Below are 24,553 nucleotides of genomic sequence, written 5' to 3'. Positions count from 1 at the left end.
ACTCTTCATCACCTCAATCTCTCTTTTCTCGATCCTCTCCTCTTTTTGTTCTCTCTCTCTCTCTCTCTCTCTCTCTCTCTCACACACACACACACACACACACACACACACACAATCCCATCCCTTCTCCACTCCACCCCTTGCCTCTCGTCTCACCACCCCCTACATTTTTCCCCCTCCCTTCCCCCCTGTTTTAACCCTCACCCTCACCCTTACCCCTCATCCTAGCCCTTCTCCCTCCCCCCAAACCCACTAGACCGTTGACAATCACAGGTCTCGTGTGAATAAGTCAGACCGCCGTCGATTTATGGCATGTTGGCACGATGGATGGATGGATGGATGGATGGATGGATGGATGGATGGGAGGATGGAGGGGGAAGGGATGGGATGAACGAATGGTTGGTTGAATGGACATCTTTTGTCTGGATGACCGGCTGGTTGGCTGCAGATAAATGAGTGGTTGAATGGATGAACTGATGGTTGTGTGGTTGGTTGGCAGGTCGGTCAAACAGATGAACGGATGGTTGAATCGACTGCTGGATGGGTGGGTGGAAGCACTAAAATACACAAATATCAGGTTCCAAAGTAAGATACGAGGAGTGAGATGGGGAAGAAAGAGGAGGGGGAAGTGAGGAAGAATAGAGGAGGAAAGGAGAGGGGAGGTGCGGTGAGGAGAGGTGAGTTGAAGTGAATTGAGGGGAGGGGAGGGATGGAGAGGGGAGAGGAGGGGAGGTAGAGGTAAGGTTGAAGAATGAGTCATGGAACCTAATACGTCGAGGTACCACCCCTACCACTCTCACCCTCACCACCCCAAACACTACAACTACCACCTTCACACTACCACCACCAATTCCTACCACAACTACTATCCACATCCCTACCCTCACCCCATTACCTGTCCCCATATCCACACCCCTACCCTCACTCCATCCTCACACCATTACCAGCCCCCATCATCCTCATCATCCCCACTCTCATCATCCCTACCCTCTACAACCACCCCCGCCCACACTCTCACCCCCCTAACCCCCAACCCACGAAACTCGTTGTCTTCTGTTGCTGCCTACACACACACACACACACACACACACACACACACACACACACACACGCAAAGTGCAGTCATCCAAAAACAAACAAAGCGCGCATGCTAACTTGGCCAAACAAACAAAACAAACTAGAATCCACACACACACACACATTGCACATAAACACGCACATCAATTGCGGCACAGATACAACAGCAAACGTATGTATATATGTATGTACACATGTAGCCTATGTACGGTACGTAGTTATGTATGTATGTAGGCATCCTGACAGACCTTATAAAGCCAAACAAATATACAATGCGACAGATTAGAGAGTATTGTGTCGTAAAGCTTTTTCACTGAGGCCAATAAAACAGGTTAAGTTGGTGTCAATTTGTAACAGTGACTCATAAAACAAGAACCAGCCACGAAGTCCACCAGGGGCAGGACGGAGGGGAGAATGAGGAAGGGAGGAGGGAGATGTGGAGAAGGATAGAGGGGGAGAGAGCAGAAGTGGAAGGCGGGGGAAGGGGGAGAGAAAATGGGGAAGGGGAGGGGGAGAAGAGGCAGAAGGGGGGGTAGGAGAATATGAGACGAGAGAAAACATGTTAGAAATGTGGACGAATGAGAGATGAAGGGGAAAGAGGAAGAGAAAGATGGGGGAGGGACAAAAAGGAGAATGAAATGGGAAGGGAGAAGAGAATGTGGAAAGGAAAGGAGAGAGGGAAGTGGGGAGGGGGAGCAAGAGGTAGGGGAAACGGAAGAGGAAATCGAGAAGAGGAAGTGGGAGCTGGGAACTGGCAGGGAGAGAGACAGGACAAAGTAGTGACAGGACAAAGATGGGGACAAGAGACATGACGTGAACACTGAAAGGAACAGAGACAGAAGATGGACTTGAGCAGGTGGGGATGGGGAGGGACGGCAAGAAGGGGGATGGGATGGGGGAGGAATCGTGGGTTGGGTGTAATGGGGCGGGGAGAATCTGCATGTAGAAACACAGACAAGACAGCACTGACAGAGATGGGGGTGGGGACAAAAGAAGGAAGATGATCACTGACAGGAACAAGGACTGAAGCTAGATTTGGGCACATGAGTTGAAGGGCTGGGGTGATCAGAGGGGGAGGTGGGGACAGGGTGTTGGAGAAGGGAAGATGATAAGGAAGGGAGAAAATGTTGGAGAGGAAGTAAGATGCAGAGAGGAAAGGAGGAACAAGAGAAGAGCGAAACTGAGGAAGGAAGTGTAAAAGACCGGGGAAGGGGAGAGAGAATGGGAGGAAAATGAGAAAGGGAGGAAAAAAAAGGGGGGAAGTAAGAAAACAAAAAGTGAAAGGCCGAAAAGAAGTAAAGAAGAAGGGAGAGAGGGAGGAAATGTGGGAGTGGAGGTGGGCAGTCAACTTCACTAAGGCCCCAAAATAAATTGAGGCATCCTACATGTTGAGGTATAAATAGCAAGCCCCCACACCTCCACCAGTCAGGGAGGTCAGGGGAGCGGGTGGGGGTGGGGCAGGAGGGGTGGTAGAGGGGAAAAACAGAGGGGTATGGCGAAAGGTGGAAGGGAGAGGGGAAGGAGAGGGCTGTAAAATAAGACTGATTATTACAGACGAAAACGGTATGCTACTGTAAATAAGAAGAGGAAAATGAAAGGGATGAGAATGGAGAGGTGAGAGAGAGAGGGTAAAACATGAAAAGGGTGAGGGAATGTGGGAGTGGAAATGTAGGCAGTCAACTTCACTAAGGCTCCCAAAATAAACTTAGGCATCCTACATGTTGAGATATAAATAGCAGGTACCCACATAGGAACCAGTGAGGGAGGTCAGGGGGAGGGGAAGGGAGAAGGAGGAGAGGGCGGTAAGGGAAGGGGAGGAGGGAGAGAGGTGTGGAAGTTAAGAGGGGGGAGATGATGTGGAATGAGACAGAGAAAGAGAGAGTAGTTGAAAGGAAAAGAAAGGGAGAGTGGGTGGAGGGAAGAAGGGGGTCAGTTGGAAGGGAATGTTGGAAAGGTTGGAGGGAGAGAGAAAAGCAATTACAAGGGGAGAGTGATTATATATAAAGACAGTGGGAGTAAAAAGAGTCCGTGGGGAGATGTGAAATATAAGGGGAGAGGGTGAATGAGAAGGGGAGGGGTGGGAGGTGAAGGGAGAAGGATAGGGAGAGGACAGAAAGAATAGGAGGGGAGAGGAGAGGGAATAGCAAGGGTGAGGAGAGTGACAGAAAAGGAAGTTAAATTGGGAGACTGAGATGAGAGGATGAGGAACGAGAAGGGAGAGAAGGAAATGCAAAGGAGAGTGGAGTGAAAGGAACAAGTGAGTGTGTGGATAGTCAAAGAAAGAGGTGAATAAGGGAAGCATTCACTTATTTTACTCTCTCCATCCACACATTCCTCTCACGTATTACTCATTCAATACTCTCCACTCATCTTTCACTCTCCATCCACTCATTCCCTCATTTCTCTCAGACACATACCCACCTCATTACACGCTCTCCACTCACCTTGAACTCCCCATCCACCCACTCATCTTTCCCCATCCATCCACTAATTTCCTTTCCCACCCACTACTTAATCATCCACTCATTTACCACACCTCTCACTCACCACTCATTCACTCTGCTTTGCTATTGGCTGTCCTATACTGATTAGCTAAAGTACTCCCTCATCGGTTAATTGGGGAGATTAAATGGTGCTTACTGAGGTTAATTGGCCGGGAGGTGTGTGTGTGTGTGTGTGTGTGTGTGTGTGTGTGTGTGTGTGTGTGTGTGTGTGTGTGTGTGTGTGTGTGTGTGTGTGTGTGTGTGTGTGTGTGTGTGTGTGTGTGTGTGTGTGTGTGTGTGTGTGTGTGTGTGTGTGTGTGTGTGTGTGTGTGTGTGTGAGAGAGAGAGAGAGAGAGAGAGAGAGAGAGAGAGAGTCAATAAATACCATAAATAAACTAGAATGTAACTTTATGATAGTGAACTGATAAAACAGAAGCCTCTACATCTATTTTTTTTTCTATCTACCAGTAATCAATTTTCGTGTCAATTAATTTAGATGAGAGGGAATGGTCTGTTAATTAGCAAAGAAAACGGGAATGACCGGAGCCAGGGAGACTGAGATAAAACAGCAGGATATTAGGATTCTCTCTCTCTCTCTCTCTCTCTCTCTCTCTCTCTCTCTCGCACACACACACACACACACACACATACACACACACACACACACTGTACAACCTAACAAATAAGTATCTCAACACAAGAAACAACTCGCCACACACACACACACACACACACAATGCTAATTAACCCCAGCAAGCACCATTAATCTCCCCAATTAACCAATGAGAGAGCACTTAGGCTAATCAGTACATGCCAATACCACCGCTGGATTTATTAGCGTGTGTGTGTGTGTGTGTGTGTGTGTGTGTGTGTGTGTGTGTGTGTGTGTGTGTGTGTGTGTGTGTGTGTGTGTGTGTGGAGAACCGGCTGGTAACAAACATAAGTGACCTTGACAATGAAATCTTCGCTTCACTGCACCCCTCGCCCCGCCTCACCTCCTTCCTTCTTTCCTTCAGTCCTTCGTTTCCTTCGACCCTTCCCTTCCTCCTCTTCTCTCCTTCAATCCTTCGTTTTCCTTTATTGATATTTTCCCCACCTTCTTTCCTTCAGTCGTACACATTCCTTCACTGTCCTCTTTCTCTCCCTCCCTCTCTCCCTTTCTTCTGTCAATCTCTCGTCTTCTGCTTCTTCCTTCCACTCTTGTTTTCCTTCTTCTCTCCATCAGGACTTCGTTTCCTTCCATTTCTTTTCTTCAGTTCTTCGTTATTCTTTATTTCTCTCCTTCCCTCATCTACTTCCTTCCCACAATCCCTCGTTTTTGTCTATTCCTCTCCTTCAGTCATTATATTTCTTCCAACCTCTCTAGCTCCAAAGCGCCCTAGACCCTTCCTTCATTATGCTCTCTCTCTCTCTCTGTCTCTCTCTCTCTCTCTCTTCTTACATAACGCCTCCACCCTTACCTTCCCACCTACCCTCCTCTCACATTACTCCCCCCACTTACCCCTCCCTTCCCCCCTCTCACTTACCCCTTCCCCAAACTCATTTCTCCCTCCTCTTCACCTTATTCCACATTTCTTTTATTTTCTCTGCCCTCACTTCCCATATCATCCCTTCTTCCTTCCCACCACTAACCTCCCATCCCTTCTTTGTCTTTTTCCTTTTTCTCTTCTCTTCTCTTCCCTTCATCTCCCTCCTCCTCTTTCCGTTTATATCATGTCCCCCTCTAGTTCTCACATCATCTCCTTTCATCCTTGCCTTTTTATTTGCTCATGCACCTATTTACTTTCGTATTCATCTTCTCAACCTTGTTCGTGAGATAATTGAGGAAAAAAAAAAAAGAGAGAGGAATACCATAAACTGCTGAAGATATAATATATTCTGGAAAATTATATACACTGAATAAGAAAGCTGGGGACACGCTAAAAATTTTACTGAACAAACTCAAGACGAATTAAATTAAGTGAGGAAAACTGAAGACGTAAACTAAGAAGCATATAATAAAGTGTGTGTGTGTGTGTGTGTTGCCGAACAGTTGACAGGTATTGCCACAAATGCTATCACGATGACCAGAAAAAAAAATGCAGTTCTCTAACCATCGCTCTCTCTCTCTCTCTCTCTCTCTCTCTCTCTCTCTCTCTCTCTCTCTCTCTCTCACACACACTGGTATAAACAGGTAAAAATGTCAGTGGGACAGGCGCTCTCTCTCTCTCTCTCTCTCTGAAGTAGCCAATAGGTCACAAATTGATCCCGTCTTAAAATATCTTAGAACACCTCTCTCTCTCTCTCTCTCTCTCTCTCTCTCTCTCTCTCTCTCTCTCCAAAAATCTATCTCTAACCCCGTCCATCAATTCCATCTACCTTTCATCCTTTATCCTTAACCATCATCATCATCATCACTGTAATCATCACCATCATCACTATAATCACCGCCATCATCATTATTCGATTCACAATATTATACATTCGACTGGCAAGTTTAAAGACAAGAGCTACGGTATCATCATCACCATCATCATCATCATCATCATCATCACCATCATCATCATCACCACCACCACCACATCATGCCCACTATCATACGTAAAGTGGGCAGGATCCTGATACAAAATAAATAAATAAACAGATAAGCAAGACTACTAACACAAAGCAAGACAACTATCATTACAGCGCCTCGTGACAAACAGACCACACCCCTCCCGTCACTCATCACGTGTCTTCCAAACTTTCTTCCGCCTCCCCGTCCTCCTTCCCCATCACCCTAGCCCCTGTATTCGCTCTATCCTGCCTAACCTATATCTAACCTACATCCTACCCTGCCTACCCTACATCTAAACCTGGTCCCTACTGCCTAGACTACAACCTAGGTTCATTTACACCCTGTCTGACCTTCACTACTCATGTCTACCCGAAATCTAGACCAACAACTTCTACTCTAGCATTAAATACAACCTGTTTGTCTTCACTGCTCCCTACCTACCTACCAATACCCTCCCCTACCAATATTCAGCCCACTCAACCCCAGTCTAGCCTATATCAAAGTCTAGTTACACACTGCCCGTTTTCAATAATGCCTACTCACTCACTCCTTGCAGTTTCTTACTTATGTACAGATCAGCATTTTTTACCGTGGCCTAAACCCCGCCTTGCCTCCTACCTAAGCCAAATTTACACCCCAGCCCTTGCCTGGACTTGCCTATACCCTAGTCTGTCCCTCTGCTACCCTGCCGTGGCCTCCCCTGCACTTCTCCACGGCCTCACCTCCGCCTCCCCTGCACCTCCCCTAGTCTGTCCCTCTGCTACCCTGCCGTGGCCTCCCCTGCACCTCTCCACGGCCTCACCTCCGCCTCCCCTGCACCTCCTGTCCTGCGCATCTGCCTCGTCTGCACCTCTCTATGGCCCCACTTCCTGCCTAAGTTGTACCTCTAACTGGCCTCGCTTCTGTCTCTCCTGTACCTCTGCCTACCCTAAACACTGAGCTAGCCTGCACCTCTACCTGCCCTACTCATTACCTACCCTTCATCCTGCCTAACCCAATTTACATCTCTACCTCCCCTGCTCACCACTTCACCCTGCCTATAACCTCCTTATCTCTAAATGGCTCCATCTCTGCTTACCCTTCAACCTGCCTAACCCAACTTTTGAAGCCTCTTCACAGCCCAAACTCATACCCGTCACCCTGCCCAAGCCAACCTGCACCCCTGCCTACCAGCAACCTGTCTGCCCCTCTGGCTGGCCCCCACACGCCCACCCAGTTGATGATGATGATGGTGATGGTGATGATGATGATGATGATGATGATGTAGGTAGCTGGCGCCGGGAATGTAGCTCAGTTCACTAAAATACCTAGTAACAGGGTCCACCTACAGTATATCTTCCCCATCCCCTCTCCCAGTCCGCATTCCCCTTATCCCTCTAACCTACCCCCCTTATCCCTCATACCCTTCCCCGTTGCCCCTAATCCAACCCAATCTAATTTAATTTAACCTAACCTAAACTATAATAACTTAATATGCCGTCCCTCTGGTTGCCTCCCACACGCCAACCCAGCTGTTGATGATGATGCAGGTAGCTGGCTGGGGGTGTAACTCAGTGCACTAAAATACCCAGTAACAGTGCCCGCCAGCCTCCTCCCCACTTAAGTCCCAATGCCACCTACTCCTCTCCCCTTCCCTCCTCCCATCCCTTACCCTTCCTCTCCCCTCCTCATCCCTTTAATCCCATTCCCTTCTTACTGCTCTCACTACCCTCTCCTCAACCTTTCCCGCCTTCCCTCTCTCCCCTTCTCTCATCATCAACCACCCTCTCCCCTACCTTTCCTCCCTTCCCTCTCTCCCCTTCTCTCATCATCACTTACTCCCCTTCCCCTTGGCTCTCACTACGGCCCCCTCTTACTTCTCCCCTCCCCCCTCCTCTCCCCGTCTCATCTGTCTTACTGCTGTCTCAGTGTCTGCTATTCTCTCCTCCCCTCCCAGCCCTCCTCTGCTCTGAACACGACTCCCCTCCTCTCCTCTTTCCCCTCCCCTCACCTTTCCCCATCTTTCCCTTTTCGTCTCACATGTCTCCCTGTTGCTCAGTCAGAGTTATTCTTTCTTACATACTCTGGTTCCCTCTCCTCTTCCTCTTGTTTTTTTCTCTCTCTCCTCTCCTCTCTTCCCCTGTTTGCCTCTCCCCTGTCCTGGTCAGTCTTGTCCTACACTCACTTTCCATTCCTCTCCCTTCCATTCCCTCCTGCCTCTCTCATGTTGGCCCCTTCTACTGCCTTGTTCTGCCCTGCCTTAACTTCTTGCTTTCCCTTTCTTTACTTCTCACTCCTACTACTTCTTATTCTTTCCTGTTCACCCCAGCATTGTCTCATTCAGTGGCTCTTATCCCGTCACGCCCTACCCTGTCTTTTCTCATTCAGTCCTGGTCTATCAAGTCACTATATCCGACCGTGTTTAGTTTTGGTGTTTTGCCCTAGTTTGGTCTGTCGGTCCTGCTCAATACATCTCGCCCTGTCATGCTCGAGATTGTTAGCATATCCTGTCAATTCAGTGCCGTCCAATTCTGCCACAGTCACACCCTATTTTGTCATGATTTACGCTGCCCTACTTTGTCCCAGCTTGCCTTTTCATGCACTACCATATTAAGAATTTATTTGTCCTGTCTTTTCACGTCACAATATATTCTTTTCAACAATGTCCTATGTTGCCCTCTTTGATATGCTTTCCTCAACACCAGCAGCTCTTGTCCTGTCATGCTGCATCAGGCCATCGCAATCTTTCTTATATCTTGCTCTATTTATAATCTTTCTACTTTACCCTCTAAAATTGCCATCTTTCTATCTTGAACGCTGAGTTGTAATAATAATTAGGCCTAACCCTGATTTACGAGGTAGTCACGAAGAAGCGCTAAGAAAAGTATGCAGAACCATTGCATGGCCTTTTTCCTTACACTGATCTAGGTGAAGTAAGTTGAAAAATGAAAATCTAGGTCAAGTTAAGGTGAAGAGAGTATAGTCATACTGTCTTTTCATATTCTGCCCACCCCCATCTCTTGCCATGTCACATCCCTACCGTGTCATCCCGTCCTTTAAATATTCAGTTCTACCATGTCATTTCTCCCTCTATATTCTGTTCCACCATGTCATTTCTCCCTCTATATTCTGTTCCACCATGTCACACCTACCATGTCATCCCGTCCTTTATATTATTCAGGTCTACCATGTCATCCCTCCCACTATATTCTGCAGCACAATGTCACACTAAATTAGCCCCTGTTTAGTCAAGCCTGGTCCTGCCCTACTTGTCCTGCCTTGACCTACCCTACCGTGGCATGTCCTGTTGTGCTCCATCATGCCATGCGTCTTACTGCCAACTCATGTTCTCTCTTGCCTTTCCATGGTTTTTGTCTCTCGTACCATACCCTGTCTTACCCTGTCGTCCCTTGCCCTGGCCGGGACTGCCCTGCCTTGCTCTGCCATCCCTCCTCATCCTACTTACAACCTGTCAATCTATCTAATCATGGCTTCTCCCTACCTATCCCAACCTAACCCATGTCTGAACTAGCCTACTGCACCTTATATTCTCTCTCTGTCTCTCTCCGGCCAGCGCTCTCAAGTGTCCTACATAGCTATTCACTTTATAATTGACGTCAACACCCAACATGCCTCGCTGCACTTGACGGCGTCCCACATGCATATTTACTTATATACACACATATATACATTCATACATACACATACATACATATATGCATTATTCACAAACACATGCATATGCATACATACCGTACTAGTGTATATACCCATCAGTACATAGAAACGTACGTACACACACACACACACACACACACACACACACACACATATATACATACGTACATAAATATAAGTGTACACCTCAACAGATTACATTGATGATACAGCTACTGTACACGACGTGACATACATGCACATAAACATAATACCATATCTTACAGCAGGCCATACAAAAGGTACAAAGATATAAGGGAGAAACGAGAAAAAAAGACGGGACAGAAACGAGAAGAGACAAGGAGGGAGGGGGGGCGACAAACGAGAGGAGAAAAGGGAAAAAAAGAGAGGAGGAGGAGAAATATGAAGGGAAAGGAGGAGAGGGAATGAGTGAGTGGGAAGGGGGGAGAGGGAATGAGTGAGTGGGAAGGGGGGAGAGGGAATGACCAAGTTACAAAGCGTTACACAGAAACACAGATCACACAGACCTTACGATTCCAAAGAGGAGGTCTGGACGTAACAGAAATATAACTCACACCCAAGTCATATACAGTAAGTGTAAGACAAGGATAGTACAGCAGCCGAATTGGAAGAGAAGACAGAGAAATGTAAGAATAGCTAGAGGGAAGAAAAGAGGACAGGGAAAAGGGAGGAGGCACTGAGAGAGAGAGAGAGAGAGAGAGAGAGAGAGAGAGAGGAAAATAAGTGAAGCAACTGTGAGGGAAGGGAAGAGGTGGGGAGAGTATGGAGGTAGGTAGGGAGGGAAGGACAAAGGAGAGACAAGTGAGAGAGGTAAGAGAATTCAGGGAAGGAGGGAGGAGGAAAAGACAAGGGAGAGGTGTGAGAATCCAGGGAGGGAGGAAGGGAGGATGGAGGGAGGGAGGTGAGAGGTCAAGGAGGAGAAGAGGTAGGTAGAGTCGTCAGCTCGGGTCGTTGTTTCCCTCCACCTCCACTCCCCTCCACCTCCTTTCCTCCACATCCACCTCCTTCCCTCCCCCCGCCTCTCTGGTTTTCCTACTTCCATGAATCCAACTTTAACGCTCTCTCTCTCTCTCTCTCTCCCTTCAATTCCTCCCTTTCTTCCCCATTTTGTACTTCCTGTCACTATATTCCCTCTGTTCTATTTCCAATCCTCCCCTTCCATTCATATTCACGCCCCTTGCCATCACTCATCCCGTGTTGATGTTCTCTCTCTCTCTCTCTCTCTCTCTCTCTCTCTCTCTCTCTCTCTCTCTCTCTCTCTCCCCTTCCCACTCTACTTCTCTTTTCTCTTCATCCCTCTCCACCTCTTCCCCCTCATACCACTCTTCACCTATGTTCTATTCTCACTCATCCCCTTCCATCAATCCTCCCCTCCTCTCCTCTCCTCTCCTCCCCTCCCCCGGCACCAATCCTCACTCCCCCATGTTACTTTTAGCCACAATCAATACAGTATAAGCCAGCCCCACACTCCCTCCGAAGGGGGGATGGGCGGGCAGGTAGGCTCAGGGAGGGAGGGAGGAGAAGCAGGTAGGATCACGGTGTGTGTGTGTGTGTGTGTGTGTGTGTGTGTGTGTGTGTGTGTGTGTGTGTGTGTGTGTGTGTGTGTGTGTGTGTGTGTGTGTGTGTGTGTGTGTGTGTGTGTGTGTGTGTGTGTGTGTGTGTGTGTGTGTGTGTGTGTGTGTGTGTGTGTGTGTGTGTGTGTGTGTGTGTGTGTGTGTGTGTGTGTGTGTGTGTGTGTGTGTGTGTGTGTGTGAGAGAGAGAGAGAGAGAGAGAATTTCTGGGAAGAGAGGAGGGAGGCAGAAGGGAGGCTGGGAGAAAGGGGGAGAAATTACGAGGAAAAGAGAGAGGGTGGGTGATGGAGGGGGAAAAGACAGGAAAAAATACTAGGAAAGAGAAAAAAGGTTGAAACACACACACAGAAAGAGAGAGAGAGAGAGAGAGAGAGAGAGAGAGAGAGAGAGAGAGAATTCTAAGTGGTGTGGCTCGCTTGTCTCTTTAAAGTGCACCTTCCCTCCCTCCCCTCATGTGAGTCGTGCCAGCCTCTTCCTTCCTTCCTTCCTTCTTTCTCTTTCCCCCGTCTCTTATTCTCTTTGCCTTCAGTGCCTGTCTGTCTTCCTCTCTGCCTGTCTGTGTGCCTGTCTGCCTCACAACTAACGACTCTTTTCCAGCCTGTTTGTCCGTCTGTCTACTGCTTGCCTGCCTGCCTTCTCCTTATGCACCTCTCTCCCTCTTCTCCCCCTTTCATTCCCGATTTTCTCTCTCTCTCTCTCCTCCTACCCTCCCTCCAGTGATTTGCCTTTTTGCTTCCTTCTTTCCTTCCCCCTTCTATCCCTATTCCCCTTCTCTCTCTCTTCCTCGCACCTGCACTGCTCCCTCATTGACGTGTCTTTAACCTCTCTCTCTCTCTCTCTCTCTCTCTCTCTAGCTAATAATGGAAGACGGTTGCTGACTTGCTCGTAGAAAGGTAGGTAGGTAAGTAGGTACTTCAATGGGTAAGTAGGTACGTAAGGAGACAAACAGGTAGGTAGGTAAGTAGGTTGGTATGAAAACGAGGACATGGAAGAATGGAAAATTGTGGGGAAGAGGAAAAACAGAGGGTGGAAGGATGTGGTTAACGAAGAGAGAGGAACAATTAAGAGAAAAGAGTGATGACTGGGGAGGAATGGAAGTGTGAAGTGTGTTTGGGAGTTAGTATGAAGATGAAGTGGGTATGAAGTGGATGGTGAAAAGGGTGAGAGAAGTGGGTGGAGTACACAGACAAAAAATGGGCCGAGTGGATGGGTGGAGAAGTGAGAAGGTGGCATAAAAAAGGATAAAAGATACGTAGGTGAAGTGGGTGGTGGAGCAGACGGACGAAGATGTGGATGGGATGAGAAATAAGTAGGTGTTGGAGTACTGGGAATGACATGGGTAAAACGGGAAACTGTGTGTGTGTGTGTGTGTGTGTGTGTGTGTGTGTGTGTGTGTGTGTGTGTGTGTGTGTGTGTGTGTGTGTGTGTGTGTGTGTGTGTGTGTGTGTGTGTGTGTGTGTGTGTGGAGAAAGACAAGAATAAGAGGAAATGGTGTAAATACTAACCGACATGGATGAGTCAGAGGCGGGGAATGAAGGGATAGGAGTGGATGACAACAAGTATACAGGAGCGTGGGAGGAGAGTGTGTGGGTGGTGTGGGTGGAGAGGGAGTGCGTGGGTGTGGGTGGAGAGGGAGTGCGTGGGTGTGGGTGGAGAGGGAGTGGGTAAGTGTGGGAGGAGAATTGGGATAGTGAATTTGAAGGATACAAGTGTTTGGGATAGGTGTGAGAGGTATAAGAGTGGATGGGATAGGGTGGATGTGTGTTTAGGATGAGACAATAGGGTGATGAAGGATGAATGTAAGGTGATTCAGTAGGGTGTAGTGTAGTGTGGTGTAGTGTAGTGTAGTGTAGTGTAGTGTAGTGTAGTGTAGTGTAGTGTGGATATGCCAGAACACGACAGGGGCGTTAGAGAGAGGGGTTTGTGTAGCTGTTCTGGAAGAGGTAGGGAATGGAATGCTGTGGACAGCATGTGGTTTAGTGGGTGTGGATGGGGGGAGGGAGGGGTGTGTGTGTGTGTGTGTGTGTGTGTGTGTGTGTGTGTGTGTGTGTGTGTGTGTGTGTGTGTGTGTGTGTGTGTGTGTGTGTGTGTGTGTGTGTGTGTGTGTGTGTGTGTGTGTGTGTGTGTGTGTGTGTGTGTGTGTGTGTGTGTGTGTGTGTGTGTGTGTGTGTGTGTGTGTGTGTGTAAGTTAAAGGAACGATGAACATGAGTAAAGGCAAAAGTGCACAGATGATGATAAAAACGAGTGAGTGAGTGAGTGAGACAGCGTGGCGTGGGAACATATAACCCCCTCAAGGTTCATGTGGAGGGGTATATTATTGCTCTCTCTCTCTCTCTCTCTCACCAATTAAACGACCCCTTCCAATATTAAGCAAACAAAACCTCATTTCTGAACCCCGTAATAAAGGCTTAATGACTTCTCAACATCATTAACCAACTAATGAAAGAGAGAGAGAGAGAGAGAGAGAAAATGCTTGAGGGAAAGGGGGGCCCACAAGAGGAGGAAAGTGGACAGGGAGGCAGAAAAGGAAAAAAAAAACGCAATATTATGTAACGAGAGAGAGAGACAGAGAATCATAACCATCATCCTCTTCTTGTTTCAGTGTAAGGAATGGGACAGAAGGTTGTGGTGATGATGCAATATGAAGACTACATGGAGAAATGTGACGCAGTGTGGTGATGATGGGGAGGGACATGGTGTGCTGTGGGTGAGGGTGTGAATGTGATGATGACGTGGTGTTGCGGTTGTGTGGTGAAAATAAAAACACTGGTGGTAATGGTATGTTTGTGGTACCTGTGTGGTATGGTGGTGATAGGAATGTGGTGTAATGGTGAGGCTAGTAGTGTGGTATTGCATCACTGGCTGAATACCACATATATATCTATTAATCGCATGGTGTTGTGTTGTTGAGTGGTGTGGTGCTGTGGGGTGGTGAGGTGTAATGTGGTGCCTGTGGTGTGGTGGTGGGGCATTGTGGTATTGTGTGGTAGGCTGTGGATGAAGTGGTATAACACGGAGTTCAGCGGTGCCGTGGCGCTGGTGTGGCGTTGATGGGAATGGGGCGTGGTGCTGGTGTGGTGTTGTTGCGTCACAAGCAGAACGTCACACTTATGTTGTCTCCATTGATCGGGGGGTCGCGGCCGGACTCTGCTCCCTCTCTCACTCTCTCTCTCTAATTACCTGTATCTATCTATCTATCTACCTACCTTGTCAATCTCAACTGCTGTATAACCCACGGCGACGGACTACAAAAAATTTCTCAAAACTATTGGCTATACATATAGTTCCAACTCCTCTCTTCTCCTCTCCTCACTCTTCTCTTCTTTTCCCCTCTCCCCTCCTCCTCCTCTCTTCCCCTCTCCCTCCCCTGCTCTCATGTGATGCTGAAGTGGAGTGGAGTAGTTCCCTAATATGGCATCATTAACCCACTCCACTTCTCTCTCCCCTCGACTCCTGCCACAATGTTTTACTCCACTCCTACCACATTCCATCCCTTTCACACGATGACAGTCCACCTTTACTCCACTGAACCCCTTCCACACTCCACCCCTACCTTACTACACCACTGCCACTCCTACCCTACTTCATCCTACACATTCCACACTATTTCACACCAACTACTCCACATTCCAAAACTACCTTTGCCAATCCACACCATCGTGCTCCACCTACGCCACAAAAAAAAAGAGAGAGAGAGAGAGAGAGAGAGAGAGAGAAGGCACACTGCATACCACTCTTACCATTTCCACTAACCACAGTCTCGACCCAACTCCACCCCTTCCACACTCCATCCCATACCACACTACTCCACTGCAACCTTACCACAATACCCTACTCCACCCCTCTCCCACTCCACCCATACTCCACTCCTTCACCCTCGCCCCAACTCCCCCTCGACCTCCTATGAATAATGTGGCTCACCATCGCCTGGGGAAGGGCTGGCAATCGCTCATCGCACCTCGCCTCTACTTCCCCACACCTCACATTCCTATACTGTGCTTTTTTTCCCTGAGGGGGAGGGGGGCAAACACGATCTGGTATGACTTTTCTTTTGATTATATTTATCCTATCAGCACCTGCGGTAATGAGTAAAGTTTCCACACCGCACACCTTCTCTGCTACAAATATTTTTCTATATGTCATCGTTTTACTAGCACAAAAACAAACTGGTATGGCTCTTATTCTGACCATCTGACCTTATTTTTTACCTGTTCTATTTTAGCCGGTTTGTCTTCACGTGACGGAACTGGCACACTCCAATTATTCGAATACTAAATTGTCGTTACATGAAATTCGACGTCATGAAAGCGGTTAGGGATCTTCAGGTTAAACACGCTACATCATCCATCACCAGCGTACCAAGTGAGGCTGCCACACTGCAGGCCTCCTCTTCAAACACGCCACCTACTCTTCCTCATTGTCCTCACACACAAAATCATGTGGTACATTTTTTTTTTTTTTTTTTTTTTTACTACGGTGTCTTATAAATCCGTAGAAAGGCTGCCTGCAGACCAACTGGACCCAGGATCTAATCCCGGCCGTGAATTTCATAAAAGCAGATTTTACTGATCTACCAGAAGACCTGCCGACATGTAAAAATACCCCCGCTAATACCAGAACACCAGTCCTGTTTGAGATAGCCTGTATTCAATATGGGCGGTGGATGTTAGCGCCGAAGTGGTGACATGTGGAGATGTGTAGAAGGACTACTGGAGCCTGGGATAGGCCCTGCAGCCTTTGCCCAGAGTCGAGGGGAAAAAAAAAAAGACCTTTGAAGCCTATCACTAAGAGGTATCTTCCCAATATGAATATAATCGTGTCAGTAGCAATAATAAAATGTTTTCGTAATGAAGGGTTTTTAGATGAGAGAGAGAGAGAGAGAGAGAGAGAGAGAGAGAGAGAGAATGATTAAAGGCGAGTAGGTCACAGGGAAGAAATGGGAGGGGAGGGGAAAGGAGAGGAGGGGTGGAAGATTAGGGCAGAGGTGGACTGGTGGGATGAAATAAGTACTGAGGATTAGTAGATGGGAAGGAGGGGGCGGGGAAGGGGAGGAAAGTGAAGTTAGTATATGTGGGAGAGGGGGGTAGGGAGACAGAGAAGAGGGAGAGCGAGAGGAAGAGAGGTGGAAGGAGACGTGAAATGGGAGATGGAGAAATCTGAGGTGTGGGTGTCGGTGTGGGGTGTGGGGGTGGGTGTATAGGCGTGCGAAAGGGGATGTGAGAGTTCATAGCCACACACTGACTAGTCCAGCATACTCATCTCACACTCAGTGACTCACAACCATCCCCGCTCCTGACTCATATGACCATCCCACCTGTTGAGTCATCCTATAAACAAAGACTCACACAGCTGACTTACCTGATCATCCCACCTGTTGAGTCATTCTGCGACCACTGACTCACACTTTACTCCACTAACTCCGACTACCAATGACTCACCATCTTGACTCACCCAAACCTCCTGTAACTTAATTCCCTCCCCTTGACTCATTCATCCTCCCTCACCCACCACCCACCGGCTCATCACAACACCATCCATCATCACAACTTCCTCACCTTTCAACACACACAGCTAAATTCATCTTAACACCAATCCTATCATCATCTATCATTATCAGTCACTATATTTCACTAGTCACTCGTTCATTTATCTTCATCCACCACTACTCATTACATCATCCAACATCATTATCATCCATTAGCACTCCCTTCCCCTTCATTAACACTGTGCTATCACCACACCCATCACCATCCGTTAAAATCACTCAGTATTTCACTCACCATTACTTCACCACTCCTAGATCATCATTACTCAACATTAGAAGTCACCACAATCTTTCATCACCACCACAACCATCCATCATTATCACCACAACCTTCCATCACCACCACAACCATCCATCATTATCACCACAATTGTTCATCATCACCACAACTTTCTATCATCGCAACTTTATCACCACAATCGTCCATCATCATCAACGCCCTTAAATCACCGTGCTGTCATAATCCACCTCTATCCAACAGCCTTTTTTTTTTTTTCTTTTTACCCCTCCCCTTACCTTTATCCTCCATTCTTTCCCCTCTTGTTCCTTTCATTCTTCGCCTTCTTGCTTCCCAGATCCTTCCTCACTCCCCCATCCACATCCATCACCATCCACATCAATTATTATCACTCTTCCGTCAAAAAATTACCACCTCTTTTTCTGCGCCACATTTTCCCAGCCTCTTTATCAACTACATTCACACCAGCCCTCACACTCACCTCATGCCCCTCACGCTCATACCCCACACCATCCCACATACCTTCACACCCCTCATTACCAACCCCTTCTTTCCACCAGGGCTCAACCCACCTCAAAAACCTCTTAAAAGATTCCCCAGCTTCAGTCCCAACCTCTACGCAGCCCCATAATCCCAAGTTTATCTCTTTAGTCCTCAACCAGCAGCCTCCTCCCTTACCGATCCTTGGCCTACAATATTTCTTACTCCACAAATCCCCAACCCCATCATCCACATGACATTAGCCCTCACTGTTCAAGCATTTCTCCTATTCTGAGCTAACCCTATGCTCCCAACTCCCACTTCCCATCTCACCAACCCTAGTTCCTCAAGCACCTACTACCTTCCCTACTATTCCCTACCCCATCATTCCTTACTTCCCTCACCAGTCCTTGCCTATCAAGCAGGCATCTCTCCAACTACTCACAAACTCTGACCAATTCTCTCTGTCACCGATATAAATTTAACCTGCCCATTCACCTTGATAAAAAATAAATACATAAATACTGAATAAACAAAACTTCTCACACTACTAACCAGATCTATCATCCCAATTCCCTATCCACAACTCTCATTATCCTATACTTTCTTCACAAGCCCTCCTCTCCCCTCTCATGCATCCCCTTTCCTCCTCTTCCCCTTCCCCCTCCCTCTCCCCGCCACGCTCCTCATCCATCACCATCCGCAGACCTCACTTGTCGCCCATTTACACCCCTGCCCCTCCTCTTCCGCCCCTCTCCATTCATCACCTTCCTCTCCCTCACCTTTCATTTCTTTATCATTACTTCACTTTTTACACACTCCTCGGTTTGTCTTTTCTTCTCCTCCTCCTCATTATTTCTTATTTAGACTCCTGTCCGTATCATCTCTTGTTGCTTTTTACACATACATTTCCATAATATCCGCCCCGACCCCACCTTCCCACCTCTTCCCCTTCCTCGGTTTCTCTTCTCTCCTTCTCATTACTTCTTATTTACTTTTCCCGTATCACCTCCTTTACCCCGCCAACCCTCTCATTTCCTCTTCATTACACTTTTACATCTTCCTCGTTTTCCCCTTTTCTTCGTTAACTCTACTTTCTCATTATTTCGCCCTTCTCTCTGCTTTCCTTTTCTTTTTTTTTTACTTATCTCGCTTAATTTCTCTTTTTATCTTCCGTTCTTCACTCTATCTCTTTTCCAACCCTCTGCCCCGTCTCCCTATTTATAACAGCTCATTCACTTTAAGTGCTTCTCGTTAAGAACACATGTTTTCTATTTTCTCCTCAATTCTTTTCTTCTGTTTTCCCCTATTCTCTCTCTCTTCTTTTCTTTTTCAATACCCCTTCACACCTCTTCCTCTTCTCTTTTACTTTCCCCAATTCTTTCTTTCTATTCTTCTTTTCTTTTTTAATATCCCTTCATGCTTCTTCCTGTTCTTTTTCGTCCTTGTTTATCAGTGCTATTTCCACCTCATTACTTATATATCTAACTCTGATCTCATTATATTTCTACTTCTTTTCCCTCACTCTTTTTTCCATCAGTTATTCCCATTACACCAAACTTACCAAATACGAGTATACATACCACTCACTTCCATTCCCTCCCTTTACTCTGTGTGTGTGTGTGTGTGTGTGTGTGTGTGTGTGTGTGTGTGTGTGTCAGACCCCTTGCAACACCCTACCCTCCTCCTTCCTGCTCAACACTCCCTACACTGCAATTTCCTCCTCTACCACACTATTTCTAAATGCATTTCCATACTCACCCTACTTCCATCCTTGACAACTTCCGTCCATTCTTTTCTTTTTCTCTTCCATCCATCCTCTAACTCCCTCCATTCACTTCCTTCCCTCCTTCCTTCTATACTGATCAGATCTCCATTCTTACCATTCCCTCCTCTCCGTTCTTCATCCGTTCCCTCTTTCCACCATTCTTAAATCCTCTCCTTCCCCTTTTCACTCTTCCATTTCCCTCCTTAGTTCCATACTGACCTCCTCTATCCTTATTACCTCCGCCTCCTTTCCCCTCCCCTTCTCCCCCCTCCCCTCCCTGCATTCCTCGCTTCTTTCTTCCTTCCTTACCCTCCTTTCCCACACTATTACTACATGCATTTCCATACTGACCGCCCCCACCCCTCTTTCCCACCTCTCCCCCTTCCTATCTTTCCTTCTCTTCAAACCACCACATCTTTTCTCTCTCCTTCCAATACCATACACCATCTCCTTTCCTTCTCTTCTTCCTTCATTCTCTCTTCCTATCTTAAACCTCTCCCTCCCTTCCTCCCTCTATGCACTGGTCCACTCTCCATCCCTCCCTCTTTACCTCCTTTCCCACGTCCTGTCCACCTTCCTTCCTTCCACACCATCCCTATAACCTTCCATCCTTCCTTCCCTCACGTCATACCCTCTGATCAACCTTCCCTCCTCCCTCTCTCCGTCTTTCTATCTCTTCCCTCACCTCTCTTCCATCTAGTCAACCTTTCCTTCCATCGTATCTTCCTTCCTAGTCCTTTCCCTCCTACCTCCCTTTCTATCCCTCTCTTCCCTCCCCTCTTTCCATCAACCAATTTCCGCCTTCTCACGTCGCCCTGTTTCCCTGTCCCCCTCTTCCCCTACTCTCTCTCTTTCTCCATCTCTCTCTTTCTCTCCAAAACTTCTTCCCACCTCTATCCTCTATCATCCTTCCTTCCCCCCTCCTCCCCACGTTTCCTCTCCCTCCCCATCTCTTCTTTCACTCCCTGTCTCTTCCCTTATCACCTCCCCTACCATCCTCTCCCTCCCCTATCCCTCCCCGTGCTTCCCTCCCGCCGTTACAGCTTATGCTCCTCTGCTTTTCTTTCACGACGTCACGCCCTAGCTCTCTCTCTCTCTCTCTCTCTCTCTCTCTCTCTCTGTATCTGTCTGCTATCTATATCTATCTCAGCAACATATTTCCAGTTTCGAAGTTTCCCCTCTATGTCTCATTCACCTCACCTTCTGTTTCTCTCACTCATCAATTGTATACCTCTTCATATTAAATTACTTCTTCATATATATGCTTTTATTTTTTCCTTTCACCTCAAAAAATATTCTTTACTAAACTCTTCTCGACTTTCGATTATAAATTTCTCTTCCTTTTATCACTTTCTTCTATTTTTTCTTTACTTTTCCTCTCTTCCTCTGCTTTGTACGAAATTACTCTTTCTCCCCCTCATCGTCAAAAATAATATCGGTGCTTAAACTCTCTCTCTCTCTCTCTCTCTCTCTCATTTACGTATAATACCAAGGTCCTCTGCTTCCTTGCTCACCCCACCTTCACAATCATCAACTCAAGCATCCATCCATCCTGCTCTCTCTCTCTCTCTCTCTCTCTCTCATTCGGACCGCAAAGTCTGTATGGTCTCTACGAATCTTTGCAACTCCATGTATCTAAACTTCCCATCCTCACTCTACCCTACCTCATCCCATCTATCAATCTATTTAGTCTGTCTACCTCCCTATCCATTTTTTTTTCTCTCTCTCTCTCCACTTCTTCCCGTCAATTCAATCACTTCTCATTTGCCCCTCTCTCCACCTTTATCTACCTATCAATCTATCTATCATCATCCATCCAGCCAGCCATCAGTCTATTCAATTTCTATCCATCTTCATTACCTTTCACATCATCATCCAATCCATCCCATCAACTTCCAACCACCCCGCTCCCCTCCCCTCCCCAATATCTTCCCACCTCCCTCCCCTCCCTTCCTCCGTGCGTGCTGCGTGACCTGCTTCAGTGTAAGGGGAAGGGGGGTCAGGGGGTACTCAGCCATACCCTAACCCACTCCTCTTCACCACAACCACCTTCCTGCCTGCCTCCCTTCCTTCACACATCAACACTTCTTGCACCCTTCATCTTCCTTCATCTTTTTTAACTCTCTCTCTCTCTCTCTCTCTCTCCCCTTTAAGAGTACCTCCATTTCACCATTTCCTCTCCTCTCCCTTTCTCACTATCCCCTTCCTGCTTTCCTTCACATATCAAATTTCTGCAGCGTTCGTCTTCCTCCCTCCCTTCCTTCTTTCTTCATACACAGCTCTTCATCTTTTTTTTTTCATTCTCCCCGTTATACCCACCAAAAATCAACACATACCATTCACACACTCAACATTCATGCCCTCTCTCATTTTCCTCCTTTCGTTCATAAACACTCCATTTTCCTTGTTCTCAATACCTTCCTTGTCATCGTCTTGGCTCTTTCCTGGTATGCAACTTTATTCTTTATCCCATTTCCTCGTGATAATAACCTAGTATTTTATTTTCTATTCCCACTTCTCTGATTCACCTCATTTATCTCATCAATTTCTGCACCTTTCTACGTATGTTTTCCTCCTCCTCTCTTCTCCTAAACCCTCCATTCTTCCTCTCACTGTAACTTTTCAACTTGTGCTTCTTTCCTGTCTCTCCTCTCCCTGGGTCTTTCTTCTTGCGTTCACGTTAATAACCTACTTTCTTCACAATCACCTCATTCACTTGATGCTCTCTCTCTCTCTCTCTCTCTCTCTCTCTCTCTCTCTCTCTCTCAATTAGGCTTCTCTCTTTGCCCTTCTTTTCTTTAATCTCTAACCTACCTTTTCTTTCTCTCTCTCTCTCTCTCTCAATTAGGGTTCTCCCTTCCCCCTTACTTTTCTTTAATCTCTAACCTATTTTTCTCCTCTCTTCTCTTTGTCTCTCCTCAACTACAGCTCATTCTTCCTCTCTCATCCTTGACCTTCTCCACAATCACAATCAACAATCACATATTTACCACAATCGATCCCGTTCTCCAACCTTGATATATATGTCTCCCTCCTTCCTCTCCATCCAACCCTGTTTTCTCTTTTCCATGCCACCATCCTTCCTTCTCTCTCTGCTTCCCCGTTCCATTCTTCTCTCCTTCCTCTCCATCCACATGCTTTCTCTTTTCCATTCCACCATCCTTCCTTCTCTCTTTACTTCCCTATTCCATTCTTCCCTCAACTTCTCTTAGTTCCCACCCACTTTATTCCCTCCCTTCCCTCCCCTCATCTCCCTCACCTTCACCTCCATCCTCTCCCTTCCTCCCTCCCCTTTCCTTCCCTCCCTCCAACTGGCGACCACACACCAACTTCCTCCCTCCCTACCCAGTAAACTCTCTCTCCCGTATACTCCTTTGTGTTCTCTCTCTCTCTCTCTCTCTCTCTCTCTCTCTCTCTCTCTCTCTTTCCCAGCTCTATATACCTCCCAAGCCTCTTACGTTCCTCCCTCCCTCACTGCCACTTTCCTCCTCCCTCCTAATCACCAACTCTGTGTCTGTCTGTCTGTCCGTCCGTCTGTCTGTCTGTCTCTCTCTCTCTCTCTCTCTCTCTCCTTCCTGCCGGCCCTCACCTCACCACCAACAAAGGGAGACAAAAACACTGAGGGAGTTATTTCATTCAGGAAGGGAAGGCGAGAGGGAGAAAGGGAGGGAAAGAGTTGGGAGGGAGAGAAAGTGAAGGAGTTGGGAGAAAGGAAGCCAGTTAGGGAGTTGGAGGGATGTGAGGAGAGAGAAAGGGAGGGGGAGAGAGCAAAACAGAGAAGTGAAAGTTGAACACAAGGTGGGAAAGACGAGAGCAAGGAATGAGAGAGAGACGGAGAGAGAAAAGACAGTGAAGTAATGAGGAAGGGAAAGAAATTGTGAAGGGATGGAGAAGAAGGGAGGAAGAAAGGAGGAAAGTAGCAGATACGGAAGGATGAAGGGTAAGAAGTAAGGATAATACGAAATGACAGAAATGGAATGCTGAATGGTAGGGTTGAAGGGAAGGAAACTGCTCAGGGTGGGAAGGTGGGGAGGGAAGGAGGTGGAGGGATATGGAGGGAAGGAGGTGGAGGGATATGGAGGGAAGGCAGGGAACCAGGAAAAGTGGAGGGAAAAACTGACACAGAGGTGAAGGGAAGGTTAGGCAAGAAGAATGACATAAATGAGGGGAGGGAGGGTGGGAGGGCGGAAGGGAAGGAGGAAGTGTGAGAATATGGTGAGAAAAGGGAATCTGGAAGGTTCTATTGCTTGGGACTCACTCTCTCTCTCTCTCTCTCTCTCGCTCTCTCTCTCTCTCTCTCTCTCTCTCTCCCTCCCTCCCTCTCTCTCGCTCTCTCTGCTTTGCTTGCCTCCTCGTCCTCTACTCATCCCTCCTTGTCACTCAAAATCCTCCTCCTCCTTGTCCCCTTCCTCTTCCCCTTCTTCCTCCCCTCCTTCCCAATCCCTCTACCTCCTCTGCTTCCTCCTCCCTCCCTCCCTCTAAATACCTCCTCTTCCTCCAACCTTTCTCCTTCCCTGCTTTCCCTCCCCCTCCCCCCTCCTTAACCTAACCACCAGAAAGCGTCTCCAGCCAGCTTTCTCTGCGCTCTCTCTCTCTCTCTCTCTCTCTCTCTCTCTCTCTCTCTCTCTCTCTCACTTTGTGCTACTCCATTATCTTCAGTCAAATCTCACCCTCTCGTAAGGAATGTGTGGTCTGTATATCTATGTAACTCCCACGTCTTCACTATGTCTCCAAAGCCTTCCTTCCCGTATGGTCTGTGTATCTATGCAACACCTTCCCTTCACTCACTCAGTCTCTCCTCCCTCATTATTACACTAAATACCTTCCCTCCCACAGGACCACTGCCTCCTCCATCCCTTCCTCCCTCTCCCTCCCTCCCTCCCGGCATATTAGGATAACTATCTTTCTCCTTCCCTCTCCCCCACTTTACCTCCTCCCTCCTTATTAGATACCCATCTCTCTCTCTCTCTCTCTCTCTCTCTCTCTCTCTCTCTCTCTCCCCTGTTTTCTTGCCTAAACACGATACAAGGCAGGCTTTAACTGCTCTATCTTCATAATAAACAGATCCCATTTATCATCCTACTCCCACCCTCCCAAAGCAGTAAAAGGGTGTGCAGGGAAGGCAGATTGCAACAGATCTAATAGTCCTTTACAGGCTGCTTATTACACAGAAGA

General features: G+C 47.4%; 1 protein-coding gene across 1 annotated transcript in view; it reads right to left on the bottom strand.

The window, feature by feature from the left end:
• LOC145417854 (uncharacterized) overlaps window positions 1-24,553 on the bottom strand; it is a 121,919-nt gene that overhangs the window by 58,581 nt on the left and 38,785 nt on the right. The window lies entirely within an intron of this gene.

The sequence above is a fragment of the Coenobita brevimanus genome, chromosome 14 (assembly GCF_032717465.1).
Source record: "Coenobita brevimanus isolate Jiangsu-jjx chromosome 14, ASM3271746v2, whole genome shotgun sequence".
In the NCBI taxonomy this organism is placed as follows: Eukaryota; Metazoa; Arthropoda; class Malacostraca; order Decapoda; family Coenobitidae; genus Coenobita; species Coenobita brevimanus.
Note: the sequence above shows the minus strand (reverse complement) of the source record. Positions and strands in the feature narration are given on the sequence as shown.